This window comes from Ornithodoros turicata, chromosome 3 (genome assembly GCF_037126465.1).
Source record: "Ornithodoros turicata isolate Travis chromosome 3, ASM3712646v1, whole genome shotgun sequence".
Classification (NCBI taxonomy): Eukaryota; Metazoa; Arthropoda; class Arachnida; order Ixodida; family Argasidae; genus Ornithodoros; species Ornithodoros turicata.
Window position 1 is genome coordinate 82,061,700 of NC_088203.1, and position 16,244 is coordinate 82,077,943.

At 47.1% G+C, this 16,244-nt stretch overlaps 1 long non-coding RNA gene across 1 annotated transcript in view; it reads left to right on the forward strand.

The window, feature by feature from the left end:
* LOC135387404 (uncharacterized) overlaps positions 1-9,250 on the forward strand; it is a 65,007-nt gene extending 55,757 nt beyond the window's left edge. Inside the window, exon 3 of the long non-coding RNA XR_010421097.1 lies at positions 9,213-9,250. This is a non-coding gene — a long non-coding RNA (uncharacterized LOC135387404). The remainder of the gene's footprint in view (positions 1-9,212) is intronic.
* Positions 9,251-16,244: the final 6,994 nt, after the last annotated feature.

Here is a 16,244-nt window from a genome sequence, read left to right on the forward strand (position 1 = left end):
ACAGCACCTTCTTCCGCGAGTTGCTGGCAATGTATCTTGCGGTGAAGTACTTCCTGGAAGTCCGCAAGTTCTCCATGTACACTGACCACAAGCCCCTGCTGTACTTTAATTTCTTCTGGGTCTAACTACGCGCCCCGTGAGATTCGCCATCTCTCGTTCATTTCGGAATTCTCCACCGACATCCGGCACGTCAGCGGCCTCAACAACATCGCCGCTGACGCACTCAGTCGCATCAGCGCAGTTTCAGCAGAATCACCACAACACCCAGTCGCGTTTTTCTCCTGGGAGGCCTTGGCCGAGTTCCAGCGCTCCGACAAAGAACTTAAGACACTCCGTTCCAACACGAAGTCTTCGAGTCTTCGTTCCGAGGACCTGCAACTGCCAGGGGCAACAGGTCCCGTCATTTGCACATTTCGTTGGGAAACCCCCGACCTTTTGTCCCGGCGCCCCTGCGCCGCAAAGTGTTCGAAGACCTTCACGCCTTATCCCATCCTGGAGTCCGGGCATCCCAGAAGCTGATCTCCGATCGCTACGACTGGCCACACATGCAAGCCCAGATCAAGCACTGGACGCGTTGCTGCCAGCCCTGCCAGCGAGCTAAAATACAGCGTCACACCTCAGCGCCTGTAAGCCGTTCGACAAAGTCCATCTCGACATCGTTGGCCCTCTGCCACCTTCGCAGGGCCAGCGATACATCCTCTCGGTCATCATTCGTTTCACCCGATGGCCCGAGGCAACGCCCATCCCAGGCATAAACGCGACCACCGTTTCCGCTGCCTTCATGAGCACGTGGATTGCCCGTTTTGGAATTCCATCCACCGTGACCACTGACCGAGGACGGCAGTTTGAGTCAGCGCTTTTTGCTGCCCTGACCACTCTACTGGGTACGCACCGCATCCGCACGACTGCATACCACCCGGCGGCAAATGGCTTGGTGGAGAGGTTCCACCGCCAGCTGAAGACTGCCCTCAAGGCGTAACCTGACCCGGCCTCTTGGACGGAGGCCCTCCCAGTCGTCTTTCTTGGCCTTCGCTCCGCTAGCAAGCCTGACCTGGGGTGCACGTCATCCGAACTCGTGTACGGAACTACGCTCCGGCTTCCCGGCGACTTTATATCCCCCAGCAAGGCCTCGGGTGTGCCGGACGCTGGAGACTATGTCAGCCGTCTTTGGACCTACCTCGACACCATAGTGGCCGTGCCTCACCGCCACGGCTGTTCGGCCAAGCCGTTCGTCCATCACGGCCTCCGTACCTGCATACACGTGTTCGTACGTGTCGATAGCGTACGCAAGCCACTCCAACCACCCTACAACGGCCCTTACCCCGTCGTGAGGCGCACACCAAAATTTTACACCCTCCTCATCAACGGCAAACGCGACCAGATTTCCATCGATCGGCTGAAGCCCGCCTATATGGAGTCGTCCACACTTCCCGCTACAACCTACTTTCCATTGTCGATTCCCTCTCCGGACTCTGATCCTGCCAAGCTGCGCCGTCAAGTCCGCTGGGCACCAGTCCTCGAAACCATCCGCTCCATCGCTTCGCCTGCTCGCTAGAGGTATGGCGGTATTCTAGAGGTATTCTAGCCCGCCATATAGAGGGGGGCTACTGTGGCGGCCCTAGTGCCATCGCCACACTGCTGGCGCCAGCCGCGAGCTGGCGCGAATAAACGTGAATCAGTTCTCTTCTGATCTTTGCCAATGAAGGTTGTCTCCTCGTTCCTTCCTTCATTGGCATAGGCTCGACATCCGGCGTTTGCTCTTCTCATGTATTCCATCGAGTAACAGTCAAACTACACAACTGGTAGCAGAACACGTCGGGAGACGAGTTCAGTTCTTCCTCTCTTTTTCTCCCTTACAAATAAACAAACAAACACTACTACGGGACTTTCGACAGCGTGGTCAGTGGTCTACGATGAATAAAATGACACGTTTCGAAGTCGACTGGAAAGACCACCCCTTTAAGCTTCAGCATGCACATGTTCACAAATGTCGCACCAACTTTCTGCGATTGTTTCTTTGCCTTGCAGTAACGGAACTTTAAAGAAATTACGAGTAGAGAAATGGCATGCGCACGTTGTCATGCTTTATCATCTCATCTCAAGTTCGGGAACTAGTAGACTGTGTAGTAAAGTTGCACTTCCACAGTAAGTAGCACGCCGCAGCTAAGCGCAGCAGCTACATGTGTGACAATGTGATGCAAGATTTCAAGTGCAAGGGTACCAAACTTGCCCGGGGGGGGGGGGGGTATTGTTTATGGAAAGAAAGAAAGAAAAATAAGAAAGAGAGGGCGGTCTGCCAGCCGAGACGGGCGGCAAGTTGCCACAGAGAGCTAGAGAAAAAGACAATAAAAAAAGGGAAACACAAAAAAAAGAAAGAGAGAGAAACAGGAACTGCGAAAATACGCGCAATTTACTCGTCAAAATGATGTTGTACAATTCCACATTTAGGCAAACAGTACGCAGTGTAACAGACTCATTCGACTCGTCGAACACCAGAACACAACGCAGCACCTACTTCCTTTAAACGGTCACAGCCGTGTCGACAGAGCACCCTTTTATTTAAGCGCAGTTCCCCACTGAACAAGGAAAGCCATCTAGCATTAGCAAGAGACCAGACTTTTAAATAGTGGCCAGTGTACATCTGTTTCCAAACTCCCCTTAACAGAGCGGGCGGCGCGGTTCTCGCAAAATCATTGCAACTTCGCTAATCCGCGAGAATGCGCTCGACTTTCGAGATCCTATACACTACGCTAGCGTTTTCTCCACTGGCAAATCCTTACTTCCACGCCATTTACCGCAGACACACATTCGAGTTGCGCGGAGCCGGCGCACGAAAAAAGATCTAGCAAAAAGCGCTCCTGTTTTCGCATGGTTTGACCAAAGTTTCGTTCAGGACAAATTTGTTCCTCAGGCTGGAAGCGCTCTCGCCTCGTAGAGCCCATACGAGTGGAACACGTGTGGATGAAAGTTAATTTGAACGGTAATGAGCGTGTACTTTCTCGTCAATGCGCGTATTGTGCAAGTGAGGCAGTTTTTCGTGAGGGAATGTTTCGCAGCTTTGTCCCGTATACGGCAATGTGCAGAGTTTAAAGTTTAGAATTACTAGCGGGACTGACGTACCGAAAGAGCCGAGAAGAAGACTAAATCTGCGAACGCTAAATCAACCAGTATATACGCCATAGCCATGAAACAGCTCTGTTGTTTTAGACTTATTTCTTACATAACGCTTTGAGAGGGAGAAACTTTCTCACCCGAAGGACGTCAATAATTAATCACCCATCACCTCACTATTTCATATCCAATACTGAGCGGTGCGTCCTGGGGTAGTGACCCACAAATGAACTGGTAAATTTCCTGATTCATCGTCACTTCGTGTATTTGTTGTTGTTAATGCTTTCAAGAGGAACTTGAGGCCCAAGGGCCATAGCACTCCAGGATCTGGGAAAACTATAATGAACGTGTTCTGATGTGTGCCTCTGGTATGTCGTTTCACTGGTTTGTCTATTTTCTCTTGTGTCTTCCGTTGTACTTTCAGGGTTTTTGGAGTAGCGAGTACAGTTTTGAGAACTCTCAGAGTTTTTCAGAACCGTCACCTCACTTTTCTTTCTTTTCGCGCAAATCTTGTATTTCCTCCGACGTACTTGTTGAAACGCCACGCCTTGTCTTTGTGTGTTTCCCTCTGTTACCACAGAACTCGACCTTCCGTTAGAAGACCTCCAAAATATCCCTTGACGTTAGACTAGCACCTTAGCAACACCTACACCTGGACTTTCTGACTGGCGTAAGTTGACTTGCACCTTACAAAGCTACCTTCTGCAGACTCTGACAGAAGTGCCATGTCCCAATGCCATGTAAGGAACCTTCGACGAACTACTTCCACGTTGCACCGGAGACGTGCCTTGTGTACAAGTAAAAGGTAACAAAATTGTCCAAGCCTTACGATGTCAGGCAGCAGCAACATGAAAGAAGTACATACATGATATTAAGAGGTCTCCCCTAGCGTCATTCCTGACTTCTCCGGCAAGTCGACAATCACAGGAAGCGAGGCACGAAGGTCACGGACAGCAGCAGAAGTAACCAGAACCCAGGCAGAAGCTGTGCTGTCTGGTTCTTTTCCCTGGATTTTCCTGTGATGCAGTGTCGGCACAGTTTCCTATGAAGTTGGTCCAGGGCGCACGACTGATTCGAGCAACATGCCGCCAAATCAGGAAAGCCGAGCGCTCGGCAAGAAAAGGCAACCAACACAGCAGAATACTTGTTTAATTCGTTTCCGTCGCCCATTTTACGCAAGGGTGACATTACTAGCTGCCTGACGAATGCGATCGACGAAAGCGAACAGTGCGCAATCAATTCGAAACCAACAGAATTGAATACTCGCCGAATGTTGTTTTTTTTTTTTTTTATCCTGTATGTTCTTTGTTGTCTCGTGTTACCAAGCAACGTCACTCCACGCTTTAAGCGATGTACAAACACGTGCAGGAAGCAGTCTGTGAGAAAGGATCCTACCAAAGAAACATTGCGTAACATAGGAAGGGGTGAGAAGTGCACTATTGAGTAACTCAACAACGTAATATTAAAGCGACTAAAAATAATCGACGAACAGAAAGCCGCACCCTTTAAAACAAGACCGCTAGACAGATCTCCCAACTCCGCCAACAAACTCAAACCACGAAATGAATAAAGAATAATAAATATTGCGGTGCTTATTTTCAGTTCGCATTGATCCCTCACGCTAAAGAAATTGATATTAAAACGTTTAGCGCAGAATTTAAAACAGTCTACTCTCTCTTCGTTCCATACCGACTCAAAAGCTCCCCCAAGTGTAACTAGGTCCCAATCCACTGTTCCCTCGCCCCCCCCCCCCCCACCAAAAAAAAAGAGGCGCTGTTCACATAAACGACGACCAGGAGAACTGAGCAATAAAAACCCTTTTTCGCAATTTTCGCCAAGCATCCGCTTTTGTTACCCAGCCATTGTCTCTGTCGTGTTCTGCCGCAGCCAGCGTGCACAAACGCGACATCGTTTGCCGCTGGAAATTGAAAATTTTATCCACTCCGGCGTCTTTTTCGACGTTTTGTCCTTTTTTTCGGCTTTCACTTTCGTTTCCAACGAAAAGGTTTTGGGGGGAGGCATCGACATAAGCGTGGGGCTCGCGCGACAACGTTTGCCCGCTGTATCTTTACCGAGACAGGACGCCAAAATTGAAGGTGGTAAACAAAAGAAGGAAGAGTCAAAAGCGAGCGGAGGGGAGGGGGAGAGAGGTGTTTATTGCATTTGCAGCGTATGGTGGAGAAAGTGGGATCTCATATTGGCCGAACCCGGCTTTTGGAGATTTTGCTTTCTGTTTGTCTTAGTGGAATATGTGTTCGCTCTGTCTGTTCAATTCCTGCGTGTACATTTTTGCGTCGAAGTTATTGTCACTCCAGTGTTGCGTCAGAACCGTGGTATAATTTCAGAATTCGTGGGCCAATGCTTCGATGTTTTGATACGGTCCGCGCGCGGATGTCGTGTATAGAAAACGGTTTTTCGATTCGCATTTTTCTTCCCATTCTATGTACCGTTGGCCATTTGTATCGAGCTGTTTCGACAACTTTTGCCGTGTAAGATATAAATAGGTGTTTACGTCCGTCGAGCAACTTTAATCGTGAGTTGTACGCTCAAAAAAATAAATAAAAAAATAGTAATTTTAGTCTCTTTGGGGACCATAGATATATTGCCACGACTAATACTCCCTTTCGGGACAAGATGCACGGAAGGTTATGCTGAGTTTAAAGACTGTTCCTATAGAGCTAGGGAGTAAATTTTACGGTGAGGGGACTAGAATGGGGAGTGAATGGTGACTGAAAGCTGCAACTACTCCCAAATTTACTCCTTCTCTTTCTTAGAGTGGTAATGGTTGGGATATAAGCAAAAAATTTCCTCTTTTTCGCTTGCACTGTGTCTGTAAAACTGATATTGCTCGCGTCCAGACCGATAACGGTATTGGTTTCTTTGTAAAAATATTTGTAAAATATTTGTATATTTGTAAAAAATTGTTTGTTTTGTAAAAATAGCTAAAATCATTGCGATATTTGGGAAAAGCCCCAGTTGCAAAACCTTAACGGACCAGCACCCCTGTCACCTGTGTGATGAATGTCACTCCCAATGAATGACAGTCACGTTCAATGTCATTTGCTCGAGCGAGACGGAGCTACACGGCAAAGAAAGACGATTTATTTATTTATTTATTTATTCATTCCGTGTTAGACATACGATGACGATCCATGAAATAGTTTGACCGTGTTATGTGTGAATATTGGTGGGCATTTTTTTTTTATAAATTTATTGTCTACTTTAAAAACTAAACTTATGGACGTCGTTTGCTCAACTAAACTGTTTGCTTCGCTTTGACGGTCGTGGAAGTACGTAACCGAATCCCAATAGACGGGCAAGATGGCGGTTAGTACGGTTGTATGGTGCTTAGGAATCACGAATCACGAAGGAAGCACGAATCAGCTTTGTAGTGAACGAGCTCACTGGGAGCAAAAGTCGTTTTCGAAAATTGCGCAAGTACTCCTTTTCAGAAATAAAGAAACTCGGAAAAACCTATCGGACAATAACTTTGCAGTCCCGTTTGTTTTCTTTTTGCTGCTTAACGTTGCTGCTTTTCGCTATCTCTCTGCCGTCGAGGTTACCCATTTTGTGCGAGAGGGAAAAGCAAATGAGCTCCCCAAACTCATTCGCTGAGCGACTGTCAGTTCCATGAAATGCCCTTTTGGTGTCACCGTGTGGCACTGAACGAATGCCGTTCTGTACGAATGTCATTCGCTGGGAATGTCATGCCAAAGTGCCTCGCGCGGAAAAAAAAGGCATTAGCGTGTAATGTCAGTCTGGTCCCGAATGCCATTTCTTACTATAGTCGTACTACACATCAGATTGGAATGTCATTAAACACGATGATGACCGGTCTAACACTAGACGCGTAAGTGATGCAATAATTAACGAGCGTAGACGTGTTCAAAGAGATTAAACATACCCATAATATCCCATAAAATGATAAAATTTGCTTTATATCATAATCGATTATGTGCACTATGTCGGAAAAGTGTTTCCATCTTGCCTATCAGGTGGCAGACTACGCCAAAAGTAAACATGCAACAAAGCAATCGTTAACAACACCCGGCATTTTGCAAAAAAAAAAAAAAAAAACTGCTCGTTTTCGTGTAATTTATAACACAATAGGGCGGTGTGCAGTACAGAGTGTCTTTATGGAAGTTTTAAATTGCTCTTCTGCTCAGGCAATGGGAGAGAGGGGTACGCATTTCGTTTGCGGATGAGTTGTGGCGATCTCATTACGTAGAAACTGTCAATGAGACGAATGTCATTAAATATGTCCGTACAGCACGGCACGAATGCCATTAAGACTTAACTCATTACGCACTTCATGTCATTTCCCGTGCACGTGTGGCAGGGGTACTAAATATATTAATTTGCCGTGTGACAGGTATATAAGATTTTAAGGAAACCTTTTGTTACTGTAGTGGTGGTGGAGTGTGTGTGTGTGTGTGTGGGGGGGGGGGGGGGGTTACGTAGGGGTTCGGGCGCTCTGCCTGCATGATGGTGGGGTCGATCACTACATGCCGTTCTCAGACAAAGAATACTATCGTAGTGCATCTGCGTAGCGCCCAGGTGATCTCTGATTTCCAAAATGCGAAGCACTTTTTCATGTTTTCGTACACTCTAAATCCTGTGACGGACACGTGCCGGTTAAAAAGCTCCCTCAGAAAATACAGCCGGTACATAGCCGTAACCGTGTGGAAACAGCCGTAACAGTTATCAAATAGCAAGCCCCACAGCGATCCCTATCGCCAAATTTCAGCAGGTACAAAGCCGTCATGTCGGTATGAAACGGCTTTGTGCCCGCTGAATAATATGTGTGCCTCCTTTGCCTTTCAGTGGGTTCCAGGGCATTGCGGAATAACTGGGAACCACGAGGCCGACGCTGCCGCTGCCGCTGCACACCAACAACGACCTTCTATGCCCATTATACTCTCGAGAGGAGACAGAAGATCCCTCCTCAGGCATTTGTCCGATTCCTGGTCTACCCTACAGTGGCAACACGACATTCCAACTATGTCCTCTTTGGGAAATGTAGACCCAACGCTGTCATACCGACTGCCTGCAAAGCTTCCTCGTCCTCTGAAGTCACTCATCCACAGGCTACGTCTGAATGTGGCCTTCACTCCGTCCTATCGATACCAGCTAGGCTGTGAGGCTAGCCCTATGTGCAACGAGTGTGGCGTACTTGCCAACGTTGAGCACATACTCCTCCGCTGCCGGACCTATGTCAACGAGAGGCGTACACTGCAGTCGCAGCTTGCCACCCTTGGCTGCCGCCCCTTCAACTTGTCGACCATCCTCGGCCCTTGGGACACCGCGGCCGACTCCAGGGCGGCCTTACGTCACGTGGTTGACTTCTTTGAGGCGACAGGCCTAAATGACTCACTATGACCCCAGCAGCGCCCTCGGACACTCCCACCACCACGATCACGTCCAGCATCGTCATCGCCACTTCGATCATTCCCGTCATCTTTCATCGTCATCACTGATCATTGTCACCACTCATATTAGACCCCTAGCTATGGGGTAGCGTTCCACTCCTAGAGTGGAGAACCTCCCCACTTCATCATCACAATATATATGTTGTTGTGCCTCCTGAGCCGTATACTCGTGTGCTTGTTGAATAATGCGCGTGCCGGCTGAATATGTGTGCCTTCGTTGGAGCGTACTACCGCGCTCCGCCGCTGAGGAGTGACATGGCACCGCGTATTCTTCCGCAGTGCATTCCTCCGAGCTTTCTTGCCCGTTGTCTGCGCTGCAACCTCGCCTTTGAGAAGGATGACAACCGTGCTTTTTAAGTACAAGTTTAATGTTTGCTTAAAGTAAGCCAACCTAGCTGTGACGCATCGTACGACGCCTGCGTTTTACTTGTGTTTAACCACCGAAGTACATTCTGTTGCAGATGGTGGACGCATTGCAAATGGCGGCAGGAGAGGATCGGCTACATCGGTGAAGCGATCATGTACATTACAAGCGAGGCTAATTGTATTCTTTCGTTATAGGTGACCGTGGGACTGTAAAAATTACAAGGACATGAGTTACAAAATAGTGTACTATTCCAGCATTCACGTTGGAACAATACCAGCGTGATATTCACTTCGGTTTCTTTGCAGGTTGCTTCCTGTCTCAACGGTCACATATACATGTGCAAAATTGCAACTGCTCCTCACATCGAAGCGTGTCTGGTGCCACTTGCTTGGACAATTGTTCGCCGGCCATTTCGTTTGAGGAACTGTCGTGTTCGTCACTAAGGATGACCTTGATTGGGCTTTGCAGTGCCAGCCTGGTCGAAGTTTCGATGATTGTGTATTCGATGTTTGGAGGACTGCCTGATGCATCGGATGGGTTGTGTGGCTGCGCAACGTGTGGCCCATATGTGTGTGTTGGGACTAGTGAACCGTGTATGTTTTCCATTCCGCAAAAGATGATGTACTGGATACACTTTTAAAGGTATGTGCACGCCAATAAAATTTGGTGTTTCAAGTTCGATGTCCTTGGTGCATTTTCTTCCTTTCTTTCTCTGTTTTCTTTTTTCGCGAAGCGTTGAGGTCATTTTTCTGTTAGGGAACTCGAGAGGCACAATATGTTTCGCGTACTTGCGTATTAGTGGGTACAATAACCCTTCAATACGTCCGGTACGCTGTGGCTCCTGGCGTCAGCAGGGATGTCGTACCAGTTGTTTCAAGTGGCACAGAGCACCTGCAGCTTTCGCAGGCACTGCGGGCCTCTTGAAGTCATCTGGCACATTTTTTAAAAAATGTGCAGTTGATCAGACGGCACCTATCTGTCACTGGGTTTGGAGTGTAGGGGTGACGTTTTCGAGTTCGAGCGCGTACGTCACAATACCACAGAAAATGTGCGCCCAGCGTTAATCCCCTTTTTATTGCGCAACCGGGTGCGGTAGAGTTAATCTAGAGTTTTACCTAACTTCTATTTCAGGCCTCAATGCGGATGATTTGGGAAGTTAAGGTTACCGTAGTTCGCAAGTAGCCAACATAAATGCAGACACAAAAGAAGAAATAGACACCCCACCACCAAAGGTTTTTCTCCTACAAACTTATTCTGCCGTTGGGACCTCCCATACCATCTTTCTTTCTCTCATGGAAGGGACACGGCATATGCGCATGTAGATAGGCGCGCAGGAATAAATGTATGTTGATATAGCCTATATCACTTCCGATTAACACCGCACCGATGGTGTCTTTACCGGTATACCTTCTCTTATGATGTCTTGTTCATTTGGCTGTTGCTTTATGATTGCTACTATTCGCACGATATTTCTATCTTTCTATTTTTCTATTTTTCCTTTTTCATTGACATGTTTATTCCTGCTTTGTATCTCTAACGGTCCCTTAAACACCCCATGAACGTTTGGTAAATGTGGTGAGTGTGCCAAGAAAGTCACAAAACCCAGTGACTCCACTGAGCCAAATAAATACTTGCCTCTTCACCCCGTGCACTTCTGGTATCAATGGGCAAAACGGAGCTCAGTACAGGCAAAGTTAGTAGATTATTAGTTAGTATTTAGTTCGCTAGTTCATCAGTTAGTATTGTGTTAGTTAAAAGGAAAGTGTAATCTAGGTAGTTACCTGTGTAATTAGATAATTATGTTAATAAAATATTCTGAAGAAGTTAGTACATGTGCAAACATGTGTCTGGGTAGTCCCCTAAAACTGAGTAGGCGAATCGGGAGGACTCCTCCTCCAACGGGAATTCAGGCACGAGGGCTCATTTCCTGCGCAAGAGTCTTTCAGGCTTTTCAGGTTTAATGAATCAAAATAAATGAAATGAGCTGAACATGAAATGCTACAAGCGCCAGATATTTAAAGCATGTACGAATCACATGGGATGGTGCGCATTTTCTTATTACTGTAAACGCACGTAAACGAACTAGTGTCCGTATACCGGCCTCTCCCAATTCATTGTGACATGTCCTGTAGCGCGAGGGACTACTGTATGTTTTTATCGTCCCCGTAATTGCGTGAAATGTAATCATGAAATCACGTCCTGCGATTGCTCTTACCAAAAAAGGAAATTGTCTACAAAGTTTGGTGATTTAGCACGACATGACAAAGAAAATAAAAATTGTGGAATTGGATTCAAAAATACCGCAACTGTAATATCTGCCCTAGGGCCTTTCGGTTGAGGTCGACTTCTGGTGAAATAATGAACCTTCTGTACACAATACGGCCTCCTTCTATTATCGCTATCACTAGTACTGTCACTCTGGTGTTTTTTACGCGCATGTTACGTAAAAGGCGCGCACCTTCTTCCATGGCATCATTCTATGTAGTAAATAAATAATAATATAATATAAATAAATAATATATAACAATAATCTAACAAATTTATTAAATAATCAATAAATAAACATGTGTCACTTCAGTTAGTAAACGGGCAGCATTTTCTCCTAGGGGTGTTGTAGTGCAGTCGCATCTACGATATCAGACGATACGCAGGCAGCAATAAGAACGGAAGCGGACATAAAACGAGGCGAAGCAAGAAAGTAAGTGCATAAGGCCCGGTTTCACAAACGCTGGTTAACTTGGAACCGAGACCAAGCGTTGCTAAAACTTGAAGTTAACACTCAATTCTCTTTTGAAAACGTTAGTTGGTGACGTCATGAATGTTTCAGTAACAATAACTCCGTATAGTGAAGCACAGATAAGCGTTAAATTCAAGTTAACCGACCGTTCATCTCGGTTAAAATGTCCTAACTTGTTACCGCATTGGATCTGAAATGCTATCAACACTAGCGTATCTATTCCCAGCCTAGTGGCTGTCAACAGATGAATGCAGTGACAACGGGATGCAACACACAGGCACACCAGCGGCATGGCCTGGCGGGTCACAAGCGTCCCGATCATTGGTGGTAGCCAATAAAGTCTTGCTGCAGACTGGGAGGCGATGGGTTCGAATCCTACCATCGGCTGTGCTGTCTGAGGTTTTCCCTGGGTTTTCTGAAGACTTTGCAGGCGCATGTCGGCACAGTTCCCCCTGAAGTCGGCCCAGGACGCACACCAATCCCCCCTGTCCCCCATCTCTTTCTGCTGTCCTCTGTCCACATGTGTACGCAGCTCATAGCCACAGTTGCTTCGCGGCGCTAACACGGAAGAAACACACACACACACACATAAAGAGACGATGATGAGATGCAAACTTGCGCAGTATACATGAAATATCCACGTTCTGCTATCTAGGCTCTGGTACTTGCTGTTAGTACACTCAAATCACTAAAAAGAAAATGAGTAAATTAGGGAGCAATTACAGCGTGTAGTCCCCTAGACTACAATTACTCCCCATTTTAGTCTTCTGACAATGATAATTACTCCCCCGGCACTACAAATCGCGCCGACACTTCGTAAACGTCCCCTGAATGCAAACGTGCACGTAAACAGTGTCCTGCGAGAATTTGATGGAATAGGGCAGTATTATTCAGCTGTTATCTACCCACAGAATAAGAAATGAACTAAACGTCTCCTAATTAAAAGCGAATTAAAAATTAATTAGATATCTGCATTAATTTGACGCTCCTCGTACTTGTGTCGTACGAATGTATGTGCGAATGGAAGAGAACTGTAGGACGAGAGAGGGAATGCGTGTCCCTCTAGTAAAATAAGGCCCCCATGCAGGTCGCCGGAATGCGGTTGCCAGCGTAGTGGAATTGGTCAAGGCGTGCGGCCAGTAATCGAGAGATGCGTGGCTCAAACCCTGCGCTGTCAGGCTTTTTCGACGACCGCCATATTTCGACTATTCATGTCCTCATGCACCTTGAGGTTTGTGCTGCGGTGGTAGTACCTTTGTATGTTCCAGTCTCAGCACAATCACTTTCTATCTTGTCTACCAAAGATTTCACAGATCAGCTTTGCTATCACACAAACCTGTTTTCTTATCTTTCTGTGTTAGCGCCCCGAAGCTACTGTGCCTATGAGCGGCGTACGGACCTGGACTGATGGAGAGAGGACAGCAGGCAGGAGTGGGGGATAGGTGGGTTACTATGCGTCCTGGGCCGGCTTCAGGACGTACTGTGTCGACATTCGTCTGGAAAGTCTTCGGAAAACCCAGGGAAAACCTCAGACAACACAGCCGGGTGGTAGGATTCAAACCCAGCACCTCCCAGTCTTCAGCACGACCCTAGCTACCACCAACGAGCCTTAACCCACTCGGCCATGCCGCTGGTGCACAGAACTGTAACATAATTTCAAAAGAGCTCTGTAGACGGTGTGGTGTATGCCGTTTGATCTCTTCATACTAAAAGAAACAGAAAGCACAAAGAAATTACAAAGAGTAGAAGAGCCCAGAAGAGAGTCCGGAACTCCAAGAATGTTTGAGAAGCGGCTGAAAACGGCGAAGGGTTAAGGAAGCGAAAGGGAGTAAAAGGGAAAGGAGGGCTTAACGACTCTCCGATACAACGGGAGTCGGTGAATGAATGTCGCCTTCGATTTCTCGCCCCCGTTGATTATATGCTCCGTTCGCTCTGACTTGTGTCTCGCTCGTTTTGTTCGCTGTTCCCGCCTTAGTCTTCGATTGTTTGCCCTCCTTCCTGCCTTTTCCGGACGTTTTCTGCTCTTTGTCTGCTCCTTCCTCGTCTCCTTTGTTTTGATTGTAGCGTGGTCTACCGGCAGCTAGACCTGTCTCGTTGCTTCGACCTAGCGTTATTCTCCGTTTTGGGTTAATTTTCTTCTGCTCTGTTCCCCACAAGGGCGACTGTAGGAACACGTGATGCCTAGCAGCAACTAACGTAACTGTTCTCCCCTTCCCCTCCCTCCCTTCTTCCTCCCCCCGAGCAATATGCCGCCAGCGTGCAAGATTTCTTGAAAAGTCTGAAAATGAAAGGTGAAATGACAGATGTTTCAAGATTTCTTGGAAAGGTCCTAGCAGACCTCTCAGGAAATTTTGAGAGGTCTCTTAGACACATTTTCGATAGGCAAGAAAGTAAACAACCTACAGAGTGCCCCCCCCCCCCCCTAGTGGGGCACATTCAAGCACCGGTAGGTCTGCATCCTGCTAATGGGTGGTTTTCAAGTTGAGAGGTGCCGCTACGCACGCTGGGTCTTCGAACTTCCGATCTGAAATTTCGCTCAATTGGAGCAAAGCGAAACATTATAAACTCTGGCGTAAACGAGAACTAAGATGACTTCGTCTAGCCCCGAAAGAAGTAAGGTACCTTAACGAATACTTCGCACGTACTTTTCTTATGACAAAGTAAGATTTCGTGACAGATCGTGCACGTTTCGGTTTCGTTTGGCGGGCGCTTTGGAATAGCGATATTTTGCTGTGCGAAATGTTATGTTACAACGCGTGCAATTTGACGCTTGAGATAACAAAGATAACAATCAACATTTCAGATATGACGCAACAAAATGTACAGGCAGTATTTTACACAGCAATCTTCTGCACTCGCAGGATAATACGCATGTAGTCGTTTCCTTTTAGTTTGGGACGAAGCTGTGACTTTAGTGATAATCTTTTCACATTATGGATTGATAATGTTATCACAGCCACGCACAACTCAACATAAGTACACAGCACGGCATTTGGTGACAACTGCCTACACCTTTTAGTTCAATTTGCGTTTGCGCTGATAACATTTTTTCCAAAGGCACAGTATCCGTTACATTTTATTTCTTTTTTCCGCACAATTAGTGAAGTTAAACGCTGAACATCCACTTCTTTTTACTATATTTTTACGTTCAAAACACGCCGACGCTATACGACTCCAGCAGAAGGTCGTACCGGAAGCGTAAATCCACGTGTCAATAGCAACCTCCCAAACGTCATTTTGACAGGAAGTTGCAAACCACCCATTGTAGATACCGTATCTCTTCCGCAGTAAGTATGATAGAGGGAGCGCTAAAATTTCTCTCTGTGTGCGCTCTTGAAAGATGTTTGGACAACCGGCTGAGACTGCATGCGACTTCGCTCAAAAACACACCCAGTGGGCATCTGCCAGCCCATGTGGACAGGTGCACGCGCATCCCGATCTTCGAACGAACAGTTGTTCTTCGTAGCTACAAAGAGCGCACAGAAGAGGGAAATTTTAGAAGTTGCCGACAAGTGGGGGGGGGGCGGTATATGTTTATTAAGAAAAAAAGAAAGAAAGGTTAGCCAGGCAAAGACCCGGCGCGGCCAACACGGGTTTTGATAACTGTGTCGGCGCTCCGTCTATCAACCTTACTGCGGAAAATATAGGGTGGTAGGAGCTATCTAGGAAATATAGGGTAGGATGAACATAGCTGGAGCAGGCAAGCTAGCTGGGGTTGACTTGATGTTAACATTGCCTTAGGTTTGAGAGAAAACACAGTGCGAGACGTCGTCATGTCCTATGTTCGTCCCGTGTTTTCACTCAAAATCAAGGCAATGTCAACGTCTAGGGTAGGATACAGACCTAGCTCTGCTTGGATGCACTCTGTAGGATGTTTTGCTGTGTTGTTGATTCGCCCGTGTATTATTCTTGTGCCGTTTTTTGATAGCTTTGCCCCCCCCCCCCTTCTTACAATGAGGATGGCACGCACAGCTGTGAAGAAACACAGAAATCAGTTTGAAATGTGTCGAAAACTGTCAGGTGCCTAACCTTTCTGCAAACATATCAGAAGCATTTGACAAATTTGCAGGCCGTCACCTAAAGTGTTGCCACGTTTAGAAGAAATGACAAACGTCCCCCCCCCCCCCCTGTCGGCGTCAGCAAAAGTCACTCACAGCCGCAGCTGCAAATCGTAACACCTTTTCTGTAATTAAACGCTTTTGCTTTCAAACGTTCTATTCTATGCGAGCAGATGATCGATTCGAATTCAAGTATATCTCCATATCTCGTTGAGCTCTTTGACATCGATTAGGATCGTGGCCGTTTCGCAAAATAAATGCAGGCTCAATGGGAACACCACATAGCTTACTCCCTTCTCTCTGATGTAGACCCCACGCTCTCTCTGGTCCTTCCTCCGCGACTACCGCGCCCGTTAACTGCTCTCTTCCACCGCATGAGGCCCAACGTTGCCTTTACACCTGCCTTTCAACGCCGTCTCGGCTCCAGCTCGTCTTCCCTCTGCCCCACTTGTGGAGCACACGGCGACCTCAGCCACGTCATCCTGGCTTGTGGGCAATACCACCACGGGCGTACCCTAATGGAACTCTCTATGCAACGCCTT